The sequence below is a fragment of the Mustelus asterias genome, chromosome 18 (assembly GCF_964213995.1).
Source record: "Mustelus asterias chromosome 18, sMusAst1.hap1.1, whole genome shotgun sequence".
NCBI classification, from domain to species: Eukaryota; Metazoa; Chordata; class Chondrichthyes; order Carcharhiniformes; family Triakidae; genus Mustelus; species Mustelus asterias.
This window is the reverse complement of record NC_135818.1, coordinates 76096111-76118084: the sequence shown is the minus strand read 5'-3', so window position 1 is coordinate 76118084 and position 21974 is coordinate 76096111.

Sequence of the window (21974 nt, the reverse complement as noted above, 5' to 3'; positions counted from 1 at the left end):
GGGGTTGCTATTCCCCAGACCCTCTACAAGCAAAGTGCAGCAATATGAACTATATTCAGCTATCCTTTAGGATACATCCTCGGCTACTGGGGGAGATCGCCTTTAAACACAGTTAAATGCAGTTTGTGAGTTTGCCGCACAGCTGTAAAGAAGCTGTGCCTCGCAGCATTAGCGCACAGAAAGCACACATGTAGCATTCTGTAGAATCGCAGCACGCACTCAAAAAAAAACAGGCCATTCAGCCCGACATGCCCATGTCAGTGCAAAGGCAAAATACTGAGGAAGCGGAAAATTTGAAATCAAAGCAAAAAAAAATGGCTGGAAACGTTCAGCAGTTCAGGCAGCACCCATAGCGAGTAACAGAGCTGATGTTTCAGCTGGAGGTGACCTTTCATGAATCAGTTGAAAGTTTGGATCCAATGAAAGGTCATCGCGACCTCAACTCTCTTTCTTTCCAGAGATACTATCTGACCTGCTAAACATTTGCCACATTTATTTGCTCTTATTATGGCCTTTATCAGCGTTTATGCTCCACACAAATCTCTATCCTACTTCATCTCACCCCATCTATATATCCCGATCTTCACTTCTCCATGATTGCTACAAATGAAAGGCATGTATGCTTTTCGCCTCAACTAATCCATGTACAGCGAGTTCCACATTCTGATCTCAGGCACAATTTTTAAATGAATTGTGTCCCCAACTGGCATCCGCCGCTAATCTGCTGTTCTACCTTGACATGGTGTCACCAGCCCAACTTCCCTCCAATTTTGCCACCTGCTTATAGAAATTGCCCTATTCCAGTATCAATTGAGTGGGTTCTATGACAGTTGGGTGGGTTATTGCCTGGGTGGTGCCATTAAAAATTAAAGCCCCCCACCTCCATCCTGCGCGTCACCTTCTGGATTATGGTCCCACAAATGCCAGCTGCTCTCTGCTGCCCCATTTTTCCATTCATGAATGTCAACAATGAATAATGACGACATAGTTAGATATTGGCAGGTATCAAAGTCAGGCCATCCAGTCCTCGTTTGATGTCACTTTCTAACGTGGAGCCATTCATAGAATAATATAAAATTCCTACAGTGCAGAAGGAGGCCATTTGGCCCATTGAGTCTGCACTGACTCTCTGAAAAAGCATCTTACTCAGGCCCACCCCCTGCCCTATCCCCATAACCCCTCACATTTACTGCGCTAATCCCCCAAACCTACACATCTAGGGGCACTAAAGGGCAATTTAGCATGACCAATCCACCTAACCTACACATCTTTGGACTGTGGGAGGAAACTCGAGCACCCAGAAGAAACAGGGACACAGGGAGAATGTGCAAACTCCACACAGTCACCCAAGGCTAGAATTGAACCCAGATCCCTGGCACTGTGAAGTGGCAGTGCTAACCACTCTGCCACCATGCCGCCTGACAGAGATCACGACAGTCCCCAGCCTTGCTCTGTAATCCAAGTGGTACTGGGGCTAATTGCAACCATCCCCTGGGCTGAAATCAGTTAACCCAATGTGGATGAGAGAATCAAAAAATAGAACTGCACCCAGTTTTAAAGTAAGAAGTCTCACAACACCAGGTTAAAGTCCAACAGGTTTATTTGGTAGCAAATATCATAAGCTTTCGGAGCGCTGCTCCTTCGTCAGATGGAGTGGAAACATTTCCACTCCATCTGACGAAGGAGCAGCGCTCCGAAAGCTTATGGTATTTGCTACCAAATAAACCTGTTGGGCTTTAACCTGGTGTTGTGAGACTTCTTATTGTGTTCACCCCAGTCCAACGCTGGCATCTCCACATCATGACCCAGTTTTAAAGGCCAGTGGGGGAGTTTGGACACCTAATGGTCTCCAACAGATGACAGACTTTATCTCATTATATAATGTCTTGGATTGGCTTACCGGCAGTTGAAGTGTACCAGGCTGCAATTTAAAAATTCATAAGATATCTTGACAACATAATGTATTTTGGTTAGTTTTGGTGTTAAGTGCAAGGACCACAACTTGTTGCAATGAGGCTTAGAATCTTTTTTAACATATAACATATATTTAGGGGATGCTGGAAATACTCGGCAGATCAAGCATTTTTTTTTGTTGTGTACAATTTTTTTAATGTTGTTTTCTGTTTGTCATTCTCCAGCCTCTCCCCATTACAATTAGCTATGGCTCCAAGCGTCTCCCTTCACTACAGAAATTAGGGAGTGCGGCTGCCTCTCTTAACATGTGCAGTGCAGTGTCAGGGGATCAGGTAAATCAGTCGTCCCTTGGGGCAAGGTCCCTCGCTGGTTCTCAGGACTGGACGATATGGCAAGCAAACCAGCAGGTGCCTGAGACCTCCTGAGACCAGCCAGGGGAAAAGAAATGTTGCTGTTGTTGTTCTTTTTATTCTTCTGCATGCTGTTCAAAAAAAAAGACCAGCCGGGGAATCTTTGGGGCTTTTGTTGAATACATTTGAAAGGATGTCCGTTTTCAAGTTACAATCTGCTTACACAATGAAACTCCCATCTAAAAGCCACCGACCAAAAAGTGTCATCAACTTAATTTAGAAAAAAACATATCTTTATGGCAGGAGAGCATTCAAAACAATGGGAGGAAGTAACATAATTGGTGTACGTGGGACAGTGCTGATGGTGAGATATGATATTGATGCCTTCCTTAGGTTCATATACTGCACAGCATGAACAAGTACCTGCAGAGGAAGGAGATCATGTTAACCACAAAGGTCTTTGTGATGAAAAGTAAAATTGGGCGGGGGTGTTAAGTGTGCAGCAGTTCCGATCCCCTCAGTTTATCGCTGGGCATTTTAGAGCAAAATTACCCCCCTGTAGACACTCACTGGGCTGCATTTTATTTAAGCTGTGTATCCACCTGCACTGATGCAGATGCAATTGCTGACTCTGCTGTGCCAATATACCAGAGACCTGTCTATTTCATTGTCACAATAAGGGGATTATTCATCTTCGGAATATATCAGTTCTTCCAGTTTTCCTCTCCTCTTTCTCTGAAGAGGCTGGGCTCTCTGGTATATGATTCCAGGCACAAGGCCAACCCCACTATCTCAGGGATAATATCAATAAAGCTGAGGTCCAAGACTGAGTTAGCTAAGGATAGTCACATTGCCAATGGGTACAGGTATCCTTGGACTATCAGCTAGCTCCTGATCACTGTTCCATCATCTTCCCCTCATTGCCACCCCCACACTGTTGGTCTGGAGGTGGGGGAGTCACAGCTGACACTATTCTAGTCTTCACACTGTACACAGCTGTCTAGCGCTCACATCAACATGCTTTCCAGCTGTTGGTGACTGGATGGTGAGACCCTGGGTTATTTTTCTAACTCCCTGTCAACCATGAAAGCCTGTTACTTCCTTCCTAATTTCAGGTTGATCTAGTGTGGCCTCTAAACATATTAATTTGGGGAGGCATGGTGGCACAATGGTTGGCACTGCTGCCTCACAGTGCCACGGACCCGAGTCCAATTCCGGCCTCGGGTCACTGTGTGTGTGGGGTTTGCACATTCTCCCCGTGTCTGCATGGGTTTCCTCCGGGTGCTCCAAAGATGTGCGGGTTAGATTGATTGGCCATGCCAAACTGACCCTAGTGTCAGGGGGATTATCAGGGTAAATGTATGGGGTTACGCGAATAGGGCCTGGGCAGGATTGTAGTCGTAGTCGGTACAGACTCGATGGACTGAATGGCCTCCTTCTGCACTGTAGGGATTCTATGACGATTCTATGATGAAACTAAAGCAAATTACTCCCCACTGGGTGAAAATTGTAGCTCTGCATTCTGATCATTGAATGGCCAATTTCAGGTTACCCATTTCCCTCTGTTTTCAAGCCATTCTGGCACATGTTCTGCGTTGTTTCTTGATTGCCTGCTGTCAGAACTCCTGGACTTTCCATCAATCACAGAAAAGTAAACTCCATGAATAAAGAGTAGACTGGGCTGTCTCTATCTATAAGGATGTGATGGAAAGCTGAGAGTGTGGTACAGCTTTGTGTTTTCCATCCGGTTTCTCCTCAATACAGGTTCACCCAGGGGTCAGCATCGCTGCTCTAAGCGGCGTGGTCCAGGTCAAGTATAAGCTGGGAAAGTCAAGGTCAATTGTTTTAGTTTGGAAGTGGCTTCGTAGCCAAATAAAGTACGGTTCTTACCCAGCCTTTCTGCACATGTACTTGGAGGATCCCTAAAAAGGAGTGCTGAGCGAGGTGGTATAGTGTGTTATAATCTTAGACTATCACCTGAAGTTTTTGTAAGATCTGGTGCACCTGCTGATTAATTCCCCTCAACTTCGGCCAGATGGCGCCAGACTTAAAGATGTAACTGGGTTTTCTAAACGCAACTCAAACTTCAGCTTTAGGAGTGAAACCAAGCAAGATTATCGCCGTATTCCTGACAGACTTATTTACAATTAGATTCAAGCTAGATTGTAAGGTTCCTGGAAATTATAATGGCACTGCTCAATGAATAGCGCCCATAAGAGGGAACAGGAGTGGGCTTCATGAGCCTTTGAGCATAAGATCATAAGACCATAAGATATAGGAGCAGAATTAGGCCGTTTGGCCCATCAAGTCTGCATTGTCCACCATGGCTGATAAATTTCTCAACCCCATTCTCCTGCCTTTTTCCCGTAACCTTTGATCCCCTTACCAATCAAGAACCTATCTATCTCTGTCTTAATTACACTCAATGACCTGGCTTCCTCAGCCTTCTGTGGCAATGAATTCCACAGATTCACCACCCTCTGGCTGAAGAAATTCCTCCTCATCTCGGTTCTAAAGGCTCGTCCCTTTATTCTGAGGCTGTGCCTTCGGATACTAGTCTCGATCCAACAGTCTAACTGAGACAATTGAAATTTTAAGTACATATAAATTTATGAAAGCATGTAATTTATTGGCTAGATAAAAAAGCATAAATTGCAAAACTAGATAAATCCCGAAAAAGAAAAGATTTCTGGTTCATATCTAACAGAGAACCCAAGATTTACCTGTTACAGAAAGAAAGAAAGGATTGATATCCATCAAATATTAAAGTAAGATGACCTTAATCCCCTAGCGTGTGAGGCTTGTTAGAACAGATCTGAAGCCAATCTAAATGATCTCTAACAAATCTGAAATAGTTTCGTTTTTGTTGAGATATTTAGAATGAATTTTGGTGTTGTATAATTATGTAGAAGATTGATCGGGAATAGACCACCGCTGATTCATATCCCACATTTGGTGAAAGGACCACTTATTATAATGAGAGTGGCCACGTTCAATTTCTAAGAATTGTTATTTAGAATTTATTCCTGAAAATTGGACCTTTAAGTAACAGTCACATTGGTCAATTTTGCTTAGTCAAGCTACAGTGTCCAGCAAGATAATAAGACTTGAGGCCTGGTATTCTTTTATCTGATTGTGGTTTAAATTATCAGGGCTGGCAGTATGCTTATGTGTTAGTGTAATAGCCTGAACCATAGAATACTGTTTTTTAGGTGGCATGTCTTATCGGTGAATTCACATTGTCATGAAGGGAGTTAACCATGTTGTTTTACAAGCTAGTTTTGACTCCACTTATGTTTTACTTAAATAACTTTTAACCTAATATTCCTGCACTAATTCTATGTTAATTGATCCATATTCCTTCACAGTGGGAAAATGGTTCCAGGACTTAGGATAGAAGGAAATGTTGGAGGTAGGATGGTAGTTGGATAGAATGGAGGGAGTGAGATCTGTGGTTTTGAAGGGGAGTCTGTTTAATGTATTTTTGAGGTATGGCTAAGGGCATTGCAAAAGGATAGAGAGATGGGCTTGCCTAAACCCCTGCCTGTGCCTTTATCTAGATACAATTCAGTTAGCTGGTCAGCAGCTGGGATTGGGGTAGATAAGAGCATTAGAAAATAAGAGCAGGAGTTGGCCACGAGGCTCCTCGAGCCTGCTTCTCCATTCAGTAAGGCTATGGCTGATCTGATTGTGACTTTAACCCCACTCTCTGGCCTGCACATCTCCTACTCCCAACCCCCAACATCCCAACCCTCCATAATGCTTGACTTCCTTATAAGTCAAAAAATCTGTTCAACAAGGAAGTGCTTCAGGAGGCAAATGCTGAGTTTACAGGGCAGGATGAGTGGTGCTGAGGGAAAAGGTGGGGAAAAAGCAGCAAAATGCAGGAGAGGTGAGAAATGCATGAGGGAGGACTGGGAATCGAGAGGATTTTATCACCAGGAGATTAGAGAAGGCATCTGCCAATGGGTTTGGACACAAAAAGGTTTATGATTCTTTGAACTGTGCATTTGAGGTCAAGGTAAGCAGTGCAGAAAGAAAAGGTCAGAAGAGATGTTTATTGGGCAAGGAGAGGAATTTGGAACACTATCAGAGAATGTTGCAGTGAGGCCCTACAAAAACAACAGCAAGAAAAGCTTGTATTTGTATTGTGCCTTTAAAATCGCTCCAAATCATTTTACAGGAGCGTTATCTAATGACATTTGATATCAGGCTACATAAAGAATTATTAGGATTAGTGGCCAAACAAGTTGATTAAAAAGGTAGACTTTAAGGGAGTGTCTTAAAGGAGATCATAAGAAATAGGAGCAGGAGTAGGTCATTTGGCCCAACAAGCCTGCTCTGCCATTCAATAAGACCATGACTGATTGTGGCCTTAACTCCACTTTCCTGTCTGGCCCCCTCACCAATCAAAAATCTGTCTAACTCAGCCCTGAATATATTCAATGACCCAGCTTCCACTGCTTTCTGGAATGGAGGATTCCAAGGATGAGTGAGCCCTGTGAGAAGAAATTCCTCCTCATCTCCATGTTAAATGCGGAACCCAAATTTTGAAATTGTGGCCCCCAAGTTCTGTATTGCCTGAGGAGTGGAAATGCCCTCTCAGCGATTACCCTTCAGAATTGTATATGTTCCAATAAGGTTACCTCCAATTCTTCTAAACTCCAATGAGTATAGGTCTAACCTGCTCAACCTTTCTTCGTAAGTCACATCCCTTCATCCCTGGAATCAGCCACAGGAGCCTTCTACGAACTCCTTCCAATGCAATTGAATCCTTCCCTATGTAAGGAGGCCAAAACTGTACACATTGGCTGGACAGAGTCACAGATCGGGATGGGTGAGGCCATGGATTTCAGCACAAAGCTTCAGCAAAATTTGTTAACTGGAAGCTCCCACGCAAAAAACAGAAAATGCACTGTTCATTTACATTCCCTTTGTCCCATTCCACTACCTCCCCACACCCACCACCCTCCATCCCACCCTCACAGTATAAATCTCTGCTGATTCTCTTTGCTCTTAGCTCTGATGAAGGCTCATCCAGACTCGAGACATTGGCTTTATTCTCTCTCTCCCCACGGATGCTGTCAGACCTGCTGAGATTTTCCAGCATTTTCTGTTTTTGTTTCAGATTCCAGCATCCACAGTATTTTGCTTTTAACTGGAAGCTCCAATGGGCTAAGATATGAACTATAATACTGAGTTCATCTGACACCAGGCTGAAAAGTGGGCTTCAATTAGGACCCAGGAATGAATGTTGTTAAAGCAGTAGCTTTGTCATACCAGACTTTGATATAATGAGAATGATTGCTATGAATTTCAAATAAATCTTCCCATTGCATTTCAACATTTACTGCGATATTGCTATAGAAGCCAAGTCTTTAATAAGAGTTCCTGGCAGCAGAATACCTGTATTATAGATCAACAATTGACATTTCTGTGGTCTGGTAATTCATTTTTAAACTTAACCAAAGTTAACTCTCTGTGCTTTTAAACCATTCTCACATGTAAGGCACGAAATATGTTTAGTTAGTGGGAGACAGTGGTCCCCAGAGAGAATGACAGAGAGAATGTCAATTGCTAAAAATCTAGCGACCCAGGCTGATGCTCTGGGCACATGCAGGTTCAAATCCCACCACAGCAGCTGGTAGAATTTAAATTCCATTAATTGAAATAATCTGGATTTGAAAGCTAGTTTGTAGCCAGCAATGGTGACCATGAAAACCCATCTGGTTCACTCATGCCCCTTTAGGAAGGGAAGGAAATCTGCCATCCATACTTGATCTGGCCTATATGTGACTCTCCAGCCCACAGCAATGTGGTTGACTCTGAAATCACCTAGCTTACTGCTCAGTTCAAGGGAAGTTAGAAATGAACAACACATGCTAGACCTTGCCAGTGGCACCCATGTCCCATGCAAGAGTGAATATCTGTTTTACATCCCACACATTTCTGAAACTTTGACAGCGGCAGGTTTGCTTTTTCTTCATTCATGGGACATGGGGACGTTGCAGGCTGGCCAGCATTTATGATTGATACAACTGAGTTGCTTGTAGGCCATTTCAGAGGGCAGTTGAGAGTCAGCCACATTGCTGTGGCTCTGGAGTCACATGTAGCCCACACCAGGTAAGGAGGGTGGATTTCCTTCCCTAAAGGTCATTAGTGAACCAGATGAATTTTTCCAACAATCGTTAAGAGAAGTAGTTCCCACATTGTTAGCTGAGTTTCTGAATTAATAGTCGAGCAATAATCCCACCAGGTCAACATTAGATTCTTAATCCCAGATTTTTCTTATTGAATTCAAATTCCACCAGTGCCATGCCAGGATTTGAACCCAAGTGCATGGAACATTAACTGAGTTTCTGGATTAAATTAGTGATAATGCCATTTGGGCATCGCCTCTCCTATATCTGATGAATTGTTGAACCACCTGGACAGGAAAGTTCAAGGTTCAATCCTGCCCTGTACTGAGCTAGCTGGTATCAGTGGTAGTAATTGGAGCACCCCAGTTACTCTCATTGCCTCAGGTTAGGTGCGACAGTACATTTGAGACCAATCTGTTTGCACCATGTTTCCTTAGTACTTCATTGCATCTTTGAAACAAAGCAATACCTCATAGTTTTCACAAGGGTTATGATGATTGGTAACACTCGATGCAGATTCAATAACTTGCTTAATTTTATATGCAGCAACATTTTCCCGTGAAGGTAATCCGTATTTGTCAGCTCTGCGAGGTTGGGATTAGTTAAAATTACCTGTTGCAACACCTGCACATCGCACTACGGAAAGCTTGAACTCTGTTCCCTGCTCTGATTTCACAGCCTGTCTGCTTTTAGTTCAGCTGTCTGGGCCCACTGGTGGAAGGGAGCTTGTATGAAAGAAGTAAGGTGAGGCAACTTGAGGTCATTTTCTGCACCCTGCGTCTCACCTCAATGTGCATTGAGAGGAGTTTATTCAAATCTATTAAACAATGTAAAAACTGAAGAGGAAAGTTCACAAACTAAACTGAAAGTAAAAATGTATGTGTAAATATTCTTGGACTCTTTCCTTCCCTTTTGTTCAGTATTCACCTTTTTACAACAAACAATTTTTGTAGATTGGAGGAATAGACGGCACATTTTGAAAACCGCATCAGGCAATGCCATACCCTGAAAAACCCCTCATTTACAGGATACCTAGAATTTATCCTTATCCTCGGAAACCAATACAGGGCGGCACGGTGGCACAGTGGTTAGCACTGCTGGCTCATAGCGCCAGGGACTTGGGTTCGATTCCCAGCTTGGGTCAGTGTCTGTGCGGGGTCTGCACATTCTCCCCGTGTCTGTGTGGGTTTCCTCCGGGTGCTCCGGTTTCCTCCCACACTCTGAAAGATGTGCTGGTTAGGTGCAATGGCCGTACTAAATTCTCCCTCAGTGTACCCGAACAGGTGCCGGAGTGTGGCAACTAGGGGATTTTCACAGTAACTTCATTGCAGTGTAAATGTAAGCCTACTTGTGACACTAATGAATAAACTAAACTTAAACTCCAACCGCTTTGTCCCTCTTAACGGGTTACCTGACATGGTGTCCGGGGTGACAGCTGTCACTGCTCTTTGTCTATGCTACCAGCTGAGGAAAAGGCAGCATGTCTGGGTGGGAGAAGGTCAACATGAGTAGGGGCCTGGGGAAAAGATCCAGAGGAGAAGGACACCTTGGGGAGGTGTTACTGATCTGGAGCTGAGAGCTGAGAATGTGGCAAAGAGGAACCAAAAGGGGGCGCTGTGAGCCAACAATTCAGTGTCATTAGCATTAATGTGCCAGAGATGCTGATGCTGAGGTCTTGACGATGTGTGTATGAATGTGTGGGAATGAACCAAAGGGAAAGATAGAAATTTCTGAGAATTCAGAACTATGCCGAAGAGTGGATATTAACAAGGGCATTTCTCTCCTGCCCTCTTGAAGGGGCACCAGAGAAACGACCCACCCTCTGCTGCCTAGTCGAATGTTGGCAGGTGATTCAAACATTAGAGCGGGGAGAGTCGACAATATCAAAAACCAGTCCTGTTCTCACCGAATGTCCAGATAAACTCCTTGCAGTAAATGTCACCAGAAAGCAACCGGGATCAGATCACCAGTGCACTCCTTTCCTTCTTAGCCCAAGAGCACTGAAATCAATTGTAAAGCCCCCATCCCTGCTATTCAACCTGAGGTCAGATTTGATCTTTCTTAACCTGAAGGGCTGTACATAATGCTTTAGAAACTACAGGCATCTTCATTATCCACTGCCAATGTTTATTCCATTGAACAAACGGCACAGTGGCACAGTGGTTAGCACTGTTGCCTCACAGCACCAGGGACCTAGGTTCCCGTCTCGGGTCACTGTCTGAGTGGAGTTTGCACGTCCTTCCCATGTCTGCGTGGGCTTCCTCCGAGTGCTCCGGTTTCCTCCCACAGTCCAAAGATGTGTGGGTTGGGTGGATTGGCCATGCCAAATTGCCCCTTAGTGTCAGGGAGACTAGCAGGGTAAATACATGGGGTTACGAGGATGGGGCCTGGGTGGGATTGTGGTCAGTGCAGACCCAATGGACCGAATGGCCTCTTTCTGCACTGTATGATTCTATGACAATGTTTGGAGCGCTATACATAAAGCATTCAGGCAGTTTTTCAGGCGCGAACATGCTTAATCTGTAAGACATTCTCTATCCAACTCCTTGCCATGCAGCCCAGGAAAAGGGCTGAGTATGTGGAGGGACTGACTCAGTGAGTTCAGTGCTCAGGGATGATATCATTATATTAAAATGCAAGATTGAAAACTGGCAACAGAGGAGCTTCAGCGTAGCTTTTGTACACCATCTGAGGGTTTATGTATGTTTTTGGGGTGAGGCATGGTGTGGACTCAAAGGATAATCAAATCTCCGGTTCAGATGTTGCTGTGCTGGGCGTTTTGTAGTCTTTGTGTAAATGTCTTGGGCCACAGGGTTGCACACATCTTTCCAATATTTCACTTTCCCCAGGCAATAGCAAAAGGTATGAAGTGCAGTGTACAGTCTCACAGGGAGAATGCGTGTGTCATTCTTGTAGTGTCCAAAAAAATAACCCAGACTTGTCCTATAGCTGGGAGGAGGGGTGAAGGCCAAACTATTTGCTTATCAGTTATATTAATATGGATAGTGTCTCTTAACATTTGTCAGACTGGTTTCCCAGCTTGGTGACTTTTTTGAGCTGAGCTGAGCCAGAAGCTTTGTGTCCTATTTATCACAGAATTGTTACACATTAAGACCACTTGCTTCCATCTCTGCCGCATCACTGCCGCTCTTCTTATCTCAGACCCACTGTTGTTGACACCCTTAACCACATTATTACCACCCCCAAGTTTTAACATCTCCAGCATCCCCCTCTTGTCAACTAATTCTGCGGCTGCCCAGCTTCCTGCCACCCACCCGCCCCCCCCCCACCTCCCCTTGCCCAAACACGTAAACCCAAGTCGTCCTTCATGAGTCCATTCACAAGCTGACGCTTCACCCTTGAAATCTCCTCGAGCCCCAGTGCTCTCATCCTTTAGTCCTCTGATTCTGGCCTCTCTTAACCTCTCTCCATCACTTATGGCACAATGTTTCAGACATCCCATCCTGACACCTCTGACCTGCCTCTCGAAACATTAGCTCCCTCCCACCCCTCACCAATCTTGCCACCCCCACCTGTCTCTCAGCCTTTAGAAGTCTCCTGGAAAGCTTTTCAGTTTTTTTTCCCCTTCTTCTTCATAAAGCACCTTGCAACCTTCACAAATAAATAATGAGAATTTTCATTTGTGCAACCACCTTTAACATAATAAAACATTCCAAGGTGCTTCACATATGAGAGAACAGATTGAACAATAGTGGGAAATTAGAAGAGGTACGTAAAAGCATAGTCAAAAAAACCTTGAGGAGGCTTTTACATAAGAACATTTGAGACTGCCTCGCTGTAACATAGCACAAACTTAGAAAAGGTGGGAAAATTTCTGATATATTCACTGTTTTCCATGTATCCCTCGCCACTCCTGAAAAGGACCAACATTTTTTCTGGATTATTGCACAGAATTGCTATGCTTCATTCACTAGGACTTCGTGTGTTGATATTCGAGAGTGGATACTGGTGGCTATTTAGATTCTTCATCCCGGCTGGGTTTAACCTTATCTAACATCTACACTTTCCAGCAGGGGCTACTGGATAGTTCACAGGAGCAGAAACCATGCCTGCTATTTCCTCTATTTATTTTGGAAATATTCTAATGTGGGCCTATTGAAACCAACACTGGTGCCCAAACTGCTTGTTTGTGGCTTTGTAGACAAGGGATTGAAATAAGGACATTTTGGTTTAGAAGTCTCAGTGCCACATTTACTCTATGAGTAAATCTGGGAAGTCCTTATCCATATAAATTTGATTAGTTAGACCTGTATCGTATTTTAATACATAATGATGCGATTGTTGATTTGTTTGACTACTGAGTCACCTGCACCATCTGGAACCGATGCAGTCGTACCTATACGGTGCTGGATCTGCCACGCGATGAAGAGTAAAGGCTCCTACATTTGTTGCACGGCTCACTTTGCAACAGGGATCGCACTGGGGAAGGGCTGGTTGCGGTTATGTATCTAAGCAGCAGTAGATCTATCCGCAATATTACTTGTTTTGAAAGAGTCCACTTGAAGATAACACGACAAGGAGAAGTGAGAGCACTATAGCGGCATCACCGCTTACCAAAGCTTGTGATACACTGGTACGGGATTTTAATTGGCATTTGCTACCCAAGCTGCCACAGCATGGTCATTACTCTAAACTTAGTGACTCTCAGAGCCCTTTGAGGAAGAGATCTGCAGACAGGATAGGACTCACCATTAATTCAAGATGGTGCCAGTGCGTGGCTACTTCTTGCGCGCTGTGCCTAGCATACCCTCTAATTCTATCTTTTACTCTCTTTCTATGCTTCTAAAATTGTATTCTAACTCTTTTAAACTCTCCAACAATGCACTGTTACAATCTCTTGTTAAGTTCATCTTTCTATACACCCTAGCTATGACACTACATTCTGCACCCTCTCGTTTCCTTCTCTATGTACGGTATGCTTTGTCTGTATAGCGCGCAAGAAACAATACATTTCACTGTATACTAATACATGTGACAATAACAAATCAAATCAAAAATCACCCAGCGATGTTGTGCTATTTGAGAAGGAGTCAATGGCTTAAGGAGAACAGGGGACAATAACTGCCGGAGAAAGAAAAAATAAACGAAGGAAAAGATGAATAAGATTCTGTCCCAATGTCTCAGAAGGGAATCTCACAGTGCCATTTATACTCCAGAAGCCTCACCTGCAAGGCTTTACATGACCTGCTGCTGCTGTTAAGTGTGAAGCTAACTCCTGAGTGTGACGCAATGGTGTGGGGTCCTATTAATTGTATGAGGACAGTGGAAGAGAGAAGCAGCAAAACATATTGTGATTATGCACAGAATAATAGGTACCTGGGGGTGAGTTACCAGGCTGTAACCCAATTAAGAGGCTTGGATGACATCATAAATCATTACAATGAAACCTGAGCAAATGATAAACACAATCAGAAATCTGAGATTGGGCTAAAACCTTTTAAGCATCTTTCTTTTAATTTATTTGGAATATATATATAAATATATATATATTACAGGTATGCTGTCAACATCAGCTGAGTTGCTATGGGCTAATAGTATTCTTCAGTGTGCGCTGTTGGACTTTAATGAGCTCATGTGACTCCTAGAATGATATTAACAACTCTTTGTGATGTAATTACACCATCATGTGACTGACAGAAGGGTATTACAAGGTTGTCGATTTAAAGAAGGTTGTAATTTTATTTGTTACAGAAGCTGCATCATAATTGCTTCATTCCTTTACTGTACTCACATAATACAGTAAATTGAAAGATTGTGTGGTTCTATTCATCTCTCGAATGCTATGTTTGTTCCAGAGCTTCGCTGGGTCAAGTGAGGATACTGTTCTGTGGGTGCTGTCTAATAAGAGGGCTATTCTTTATCTGCAAGCTAGAGATAATGTGTGTTGAAAAGCTATTTGTACTCGGGAGGCATCACAGCCAAACCCCATCCCACTTTCACCTAACACTCACAATCGGAAACTGCGGATTTATTTTTCTTCCCTCCTTATCCCAGAGTTTTTAAGAGTGTTTGCTCTCTTTTTGAATGGTGATGTTAAAGAAGACAATGTATAAATGTTTGGTATAAAAGTGTCCAAACACAATGCAAAATCACAGGTAATATCCCAGTCGTGCGCTCAAACCGAGCTTTCACTGAGGAAGACAATCCAGTCATCCCCTCCAAGGAACGAGAATTTTCCATTGGAAAAGGTTGCTCTTAAAGCGGAATGGTTCTCCAGAGGATTTTTGCATTCTGCAGGGACTGCCGTCAGCTCCGCACACACACATACAAACAAAAAAGGCTGAGGTGACTTAACTCTTAGTGGGACGCTGCTTTCAAATGGAGGAATCTGCTCTATAGCGTTAGAAGAAGTCAACGCAAAAGAGCAATAGGTTACAGAGGAGAGAGCCGAGTTCCCAAGTAAACAGTTTAGAATGGGATTTCCAGGCTGAAAGGCGTTTGATTCATGTGAAGTTCATGTGCTGCTCTGAGACTGGTGATGGACCCCAGGAACAGAGTATGTTCTGTAAACAAGCACTCCATTCCATTCTGATGTCACAGATCTAAGCTCCTTTCCCTCCCACTGTGACGGTGATTGATTTCATGAGTTCACTCCTGTTGGCTTCCAGTATTCTGATAGGACCGTGTCAGTTAAGCAGCTCCTCCCACTCATTTCTCTCTCTCTTTCTCTCTCTCTGTCTGCTTTCTCGATCCTTGCGTTTTGTTCTCTCCTTCTATGCATCTTTTCTTTCCCCTTGACTTTTCCAAGTTGTGTGTGTGTGTGTGTGTGTGTGAATACGTGTGTTACTTTGAAAAAAAAATCTTCTCTTTGTGAAGAAGGAGGCAAAAGGACAGTCAAGTGAGTGAGAAAATTTGTTGTGATGTTTTGGTCAGAATTTCTTTCTTAAAAAAAAGCATAATACATGACAGCGCTCAAACATTGCTGGCAATTGAGGCTGTAATTAACTGGCATTGTAAATTCTAAGCTCTACAGGGCAAACTACATGAGCGCATTGTACCTGACTCACATGAATGTGTGCTATGTGGGCTCTTGCCAGTAGCAGCCCCACTCCACCTGATTTATTTTGCTAGTAGCCAAACTCAGTTACAAAAGCGAAGGCAAGGTGGCTGCCAAAACGTCAACACAACAAAAAGACGATTTCTGTCAGCTAACTGTCAGTTTTGAAACACTGCCGGCAAAATCCGCTGCAAAATGGTTAGTGCCCACTCTGAACCATGCAGACTAGCTTGTGTGTAAATAGTATTTAGTGACTGAATGTACGTGGTGGGAAACCATGCCAATATAAACCCCAAAATTGCAACAGGAATAAAAAGAAGGGAAGCAAAGGAGAAAATTCCAATGCATCGTACCAAAACTCCCGAAATGAATATTTCTACGATGTATTTACAGCTTTAAAACATTACTCATAAAATTCACATTTAGTACTCAGTGCCAGTTCTACATTGCCACAAATTAGCCTATGTATGTCCGTGTACAATACAATGTGTTATGATTGACTGGGTGACTGTATGCGATCTGAGCTGCTTGCCAGCATTTACCTTCTTTTGTTGCTGTTTTTGAACCGAAGCATCGAAAAAGTGCATCACACGGACTGAAAAAAAAACTTTTGAGATTATCGATAGCTGCTGGATTTGCATGGCACATGTGGGAATTAGCTTATATGTTCATTATACTGGAAGAAGGAATATTTTTAATCAAGGGAGTGTTGCCAATGCAGCCCGTTCATTCCCATTTACAATGAGAGGTGTCTCCTTGTGTTTTTAAGCAGGAGGAATCCGCTCTCTGTTAAACGGAGAACGATTTCCGCATCAAACCCGCAGCCTTGAAACATTACAGTACATAAAGAGTGGGTGCCCACCATCACCTCCGGGATGATAGCATAGAGAAAGAAACCAATGTTCCTAAGGTGTGCGAAGGTTTTCTGTAATTCTGTTTCGATTCGGATATGGAGAAATACACAAAAACCTGAAGTTTAATTTTCGCACTAATCGTGAAGGATTTGTTCTTTGGATAGCCCTTCCCGTGACCAGCAATCAAACCATCTGACTATAAGATGACACTCTCAGGTTTAAACCTGTGACCATCTGGCAAGTCAGCGAGCTAGCACTTGTGACACCGGTGGCGCCACTACACTTTCTTCTTCACCCTTAAATAAATGCACGCGCGCATATTGAAAATCAGGAACAAACAGTTAGGTAGGGAGATAATTTCATCAATAAACTGCTGGAAATCAGTTGCAACTTTACAGCACATCCTGCCCCTGAACGGCAATATTTAGACCGATGGTGCGTATTCTGGTTGAGCGAATCATTGCACAATGTCATTGGGTTTTCTTTTTGTTTCGTGGAAACCTGGGTAGTTTCATTGCTGATGCGCAATATCTGAGAAACTGGAGAATAAAATGAATTTCTGCGATAAAGTTTTTAAAATGCCACCCTCCCAAAAGAAACTGCCATCAGCAATTTCTCCCCTGAATGAGCTAAACAATGCGATCAGATGCTAGCTGTAGCCACTTGCTTGAAAGAAAAAGGAAAAAGAAATCATTTCAGTAATGCTCCTTTTAAAGGATCGTTCCCTTCCAATAAACTAACAGATATCCAAAGGGTTTAGCTGGTGCCAGTTTTCAACTGTGAAGACTCCACCGTATTGTGATTAAGTGAACGAGCGTACAATAAACACTTGCCGGTGAAAGCTCCCATTTAGCGTTATTTTTTAAAAGCTCATTGCATTTACTTAGAGTGATGATTACCAATGTTATTACAAGTGGCTATTTTTCACTGCGTAGATTAGTCTGTGTGTCTATTGTCTTTGAATAAGTGCCTCACAATGTGAGGTGTGTGTGTGTGTGTTTGTGTGCGTGTCCGTGCACAATTATTTAATCCACAAATTGCTCATGCTACGTGATAGGCTGGCAGAAAATATAATTTGAGCAAACAGTGATTTGAGAAAGACAGTGCCTAACTCTCTCCCCTTCCACCTTCCGATTAAATGCCTCCCTTCCATTCAAAACATAGCGGAATGTGGGAGGAAAATCAAATTACTCAAGTCAATTTTGCCAAATGAATTTGAATACAAAACTTGGACTTGGGACTTTCCGATTGTGAACAAGCATTGGACCAGCTGCACGATGTCAGCCTGCTGTCCAGCCCAGGTGTCTGAGCTCCTCAAAGTAACAGCCCTTAATAAAAGCTGGAAAATAGGGACAGAATTTGGGAGGGGTTGCGAGGCAGTTACCTAACCAATAAACTAACGAGACTGATGTTTGAATGGCTTAGGACATAAGCTTTCGAAACCTCCTTCCAGCCCGAGAAACAAGAAATGAACCAGTCTGTTGTCATTTGTAAAGGACGATGGGGCCCGCTCGTCATGAGGATGACCAGTTGGAAGTTATTCATTTCCTGTGGATCGTGCCATGACTGTGTGGGCCAGCCATTGAATGGCGGGGTTTGCGCAGCGTGGACATTTGAATGGTCACTAGGTTGTTGCCATTGACGCTATGTTGATATTGTTGTCGGTGCTGCATCATAAAGCTGTCCGCAGCGTACCGTGATATCAAACAATCTGCCACAGACTCCCCTCCAAGCAGTGTTTCTAATAGGTACTCGCAATAGTCTCAACAACAAGGTTAGAATGTGTAAGCCTTGGTTCATAGCTATAACCTTTTGTGTGGCAGTCATGGGGAGGAATGTTAAAAACTGAGGTATGGATCAGAATGAAAGTTAGCAAAAGTTTGCAGGCTTTATTTTTGTAGCAGATTTATATATTTTTCTCCTCTGCTGCTGGCTAATCTTCAAGTTTGAGCCTGTGTCAGCAGGGACAGTGGAGGAGATCATAGACTAAACCCGATCTTCAAAGGTATATTCACAATGCTGTATTACCACTTTAACCCTTTGTGGATTTTTGTGAGTAGCTGATGGCGAACAGCATTGACAGGTGAATAATTCAAAGCCTTTCACATGTTGCTGCTCACGGAAAATTGATCAGCAGGGAAAGCCATCCGTCCAGTGTCTGTGTTGTACAATTAATGCAGACGCAGTACTATAATGAACGCCAGGAAAATTTGGCTGCAAGTAGCTGGTGCCAATCGTGTGCTGCACATGTCAATCTATGTGTATGTACTCTTAGTTGAATTGAATGCCTGACAATGCGATTTGTTGCCAGAAGTAACCTCCTTTAATTGGAGAATAGAAACAAACATTCAAGTCGCAGCATATGTTAAAAACTGCTGCTTTAAAGCAAGATGAGCAAATGCTAACATACACAGCTGTTGCCAGTCCTGCAGGGCACAGGTTAGACGCGTAGCATCTTAAAATGTGCTTCCTTGCCAGTTTTAGTGGTCTTCCTTAATTGTAAAAAGAAAGGACGAGGGAAAAGAAAATCTTTAGCATTCCAAAAACTGAAAGCAAAATAAACGGCACCAGCAAAAGAATACAGATGTAAGGAGCTGTTCCCAGTTTGACAATATGCAGATCAACTGTACTCTACCAGGATATGTGTGTGTGTGTGTGTGGAGCTCCATCTCACGTCAAACTATCTGTTTTTAATTGTATGTGGGGAGAGAAACACATATACCATCCACTTAATTTATTTTACAACCCTAGTTCTAAAGCGCCCAGCTGTATGTACATTAGGTGCTGTTGGCTAGGCAGAGCACAATTTAGAATTGCACTGCACTGAATTCAGTGAATGATATAAGTTATTGCAAATAAAATTCCCTGCTGTGGTAAAATAAGACCAATAATTATCCACAGCATATTAAAGAATAAAAACACACAAATTAAAATATTATTGCAAGTGAGGTACCTGATAGCAGTAGCTGAGAATTCCTAGACTCCTATCGAGAGATAATGATTAGAGATGTAATTATTTTATTTCCCTTTGTCCTCTCTCCCCTCATCCCTAAGGTTAACAGGATTGTCCTAGAATATCCAGAAATTAAAGATTAATCTCTTGGACACAAAATCTTTAGAACAATTGTGTGTTTCTCTCATTTTCTTCAAACATTTTCATTTGTTCTTTATAACATTATTGGAGAGGGGAGGCACTGGGGAAGAAGTTATTTGACTGGATGGGACATCCAGGGACATTTGTCCATCCGACAAGAATTGGCAACCCACTTGTCCCATCTCATTCACAGACAGCCAGTGGATCTGCTGCCCAGGCCTCCACCGACATGTAACCAGGTGGCAGGTGCCGTGGAGGTACCTGAGGATAACCTGCCCTCCAAGTGCCACTTCCTTCCCTCCTGCCCTCCCTCCCTCCCTCCAAATGAACCATCTTTCATTTGAAAGTTCTACCTCACCCAACCAGCCAAGGTTGCCAATTTTGCCAAATGGCAAACTGGAGGTGTTAGCACCTACCACCGCCCCCCCCCCCAACCCCCCAACACCACTCCACCAACCCCTTACCAGCAGGTCAGGGTCATCTACTAGCCATGGATCCTTTTTCCAATGTTGGAAAAGCTGATGAATGAAATGCACTGTGGTATCAGACAGGACACCATCTCCACAGGGAGGCTAAACCTTTATACCTTTCTTTCCCTGCGTTCCAACCCCCCCCCCCCCCCCCTTCCCCCGCCACCCACCTCCTCAGCCACCCCAAAATCAGGACAGAATTGTTTGGCTAGCTTGTAATAAAATGAAATTGACGGACGGTGGTTGTTGAGGAGGTGTGGGGTGGTGAGGAGAGATAGTCCTTCACACACACTGACTGGAGAAGCTATAGAAATAGCAGACACCGACCTTTGTGTGCTATTTAAATACCGTTCAAATAAATTGTCTCCCCCCCCCCTGTAAATTAACTGCTGCCAGCCACAACACAGAAAGTTAAATGATATCAGTGCAAATGTCTGGTTTGTGTGTGAGAGCTTGGCGAACGGAAGCCCCCTATTTAAAATCAACACAATTCATTTAGTCAGCAAGATGATTGGAAAATGTTACTATGAGTGGCTATTAGTAGTTCAGTACTGCTCAATTTAGCCCGCGTCTGTTAGTTTTTGATTTGTGAGAGGGAGATTATACTTATGCAATAAACTAACAAATATGCTCTGGTGTTAATCACTCCTACCTAATACCGAACTGCATGTCTCCAGTCAGACTCTGTGCGGGTGTACCCCCCTCACTGCCGTTCAACATTTTCTGTTATTTAAAGAGTCCAACACCCCAACCGCAAACCAAAAAAAATCTGAAGTTTTTTTTTGCCCCCCTCCTCCCCAGCACCCAACTAAATCACATCACGGCAATTTTAACGTCCTTTAGCCTTTCTTTTTTGTTGCTGTTGTTCTTGAAGATTTTAGCTTTTTGGGGTGGGGGGAGAAAAGGTAACAATTTTTATTCTTGAAAAAGAGAAACTGTTTCACACAATGCCAGTGGGACTGTAGCGAGAGATGTCACTAATCAATAATGAGGTGTGGCTTTGTACAGACGAGGTATCTGTGTGTTTAATTAGCAGTCGGTGTCTTCTGTTTTTTTCGTTGCTGATCATTATCGGTGAAGAGGCGATCAAATTTTACATATTGTGCCAAAAGCATCAATTCCCCCCCCCCCCCGCCTCCCTCCCCCATCATAATTAATAACGTGTGTGTGTATGTGTGTGGTGTGTGTGTTTTTCACTGGATATATATATATATATACATAAGTCGTGTTAACCCCCGTGTACAGGAGATAAGCTCAGTCCTGCTTTCGGGTATTTTCTTTAAAAGATCGAATAATCAAAGTCTGCTGGAAAAATAGGCTTGCGAATATTCGCAGAGAGAGTGGCGGAGCTGCTCCCAGATTCCCAGCCCCCCTTCGGATGGAAGTGTGGGGACTGCGGCTAAACGGATCCTTCCCCAATTCACACAGTTTGAGCGCTTTGTAATTTGTTTTAAGGGCAAACAGCAACAACAAAAAAATCCTTGTAAATATACTTTTTAAAAAAGGGGGTAGGATTGCTCGCATAAGCAGTAAGTGACCGGTGCGCTCTCTCTCTCTCTCTAAATGTTACATATGGGTGAATACCAGTAGCAGACCTTAGTTTGGGAAGGAGAGTGGAGGAAGGAAATAAAATCCTCCAGCACGTTTTTCCCCCCTCGCTTTTTTTTCGCTAGAAGAAAATCGCACAAATACATCAAAGATCGGAGCTGTTGCCAACTCTGTAATTCTCAGATTAGACCGGGTGTATGCATTGTGAGTGAGTCACTATCTGTACAATGCGCGCGCTCTCTCTCTCTCGCCAGTAGCAATGCAATGTATTTCTTTAAAAAAAACATACTGCAAACATAGCAATAAGTAGCTGTTAGCAGTCCTGCACTTCTCAGGTTAACCGATGTGTGCGTGTGTGCATAACTGCAGATGAATGAATATCTTCCAGCACTACTCCCCCCACCCGCCCCCCCTCTTAAGCAGTAAGCCCTTATTTTTAAAATATAGTTCCTTCAAAAAAAAATTAAGACGCATTTCATTCGGAAAGCCTATTTTTTTTAGTTGAACGGCGAACATCTTTTGAGTGCCACTCAGGGACAGTCCGACTTAACTTTTAAATCTCAGTGCGAGAAAGTTTGAGGCAAAT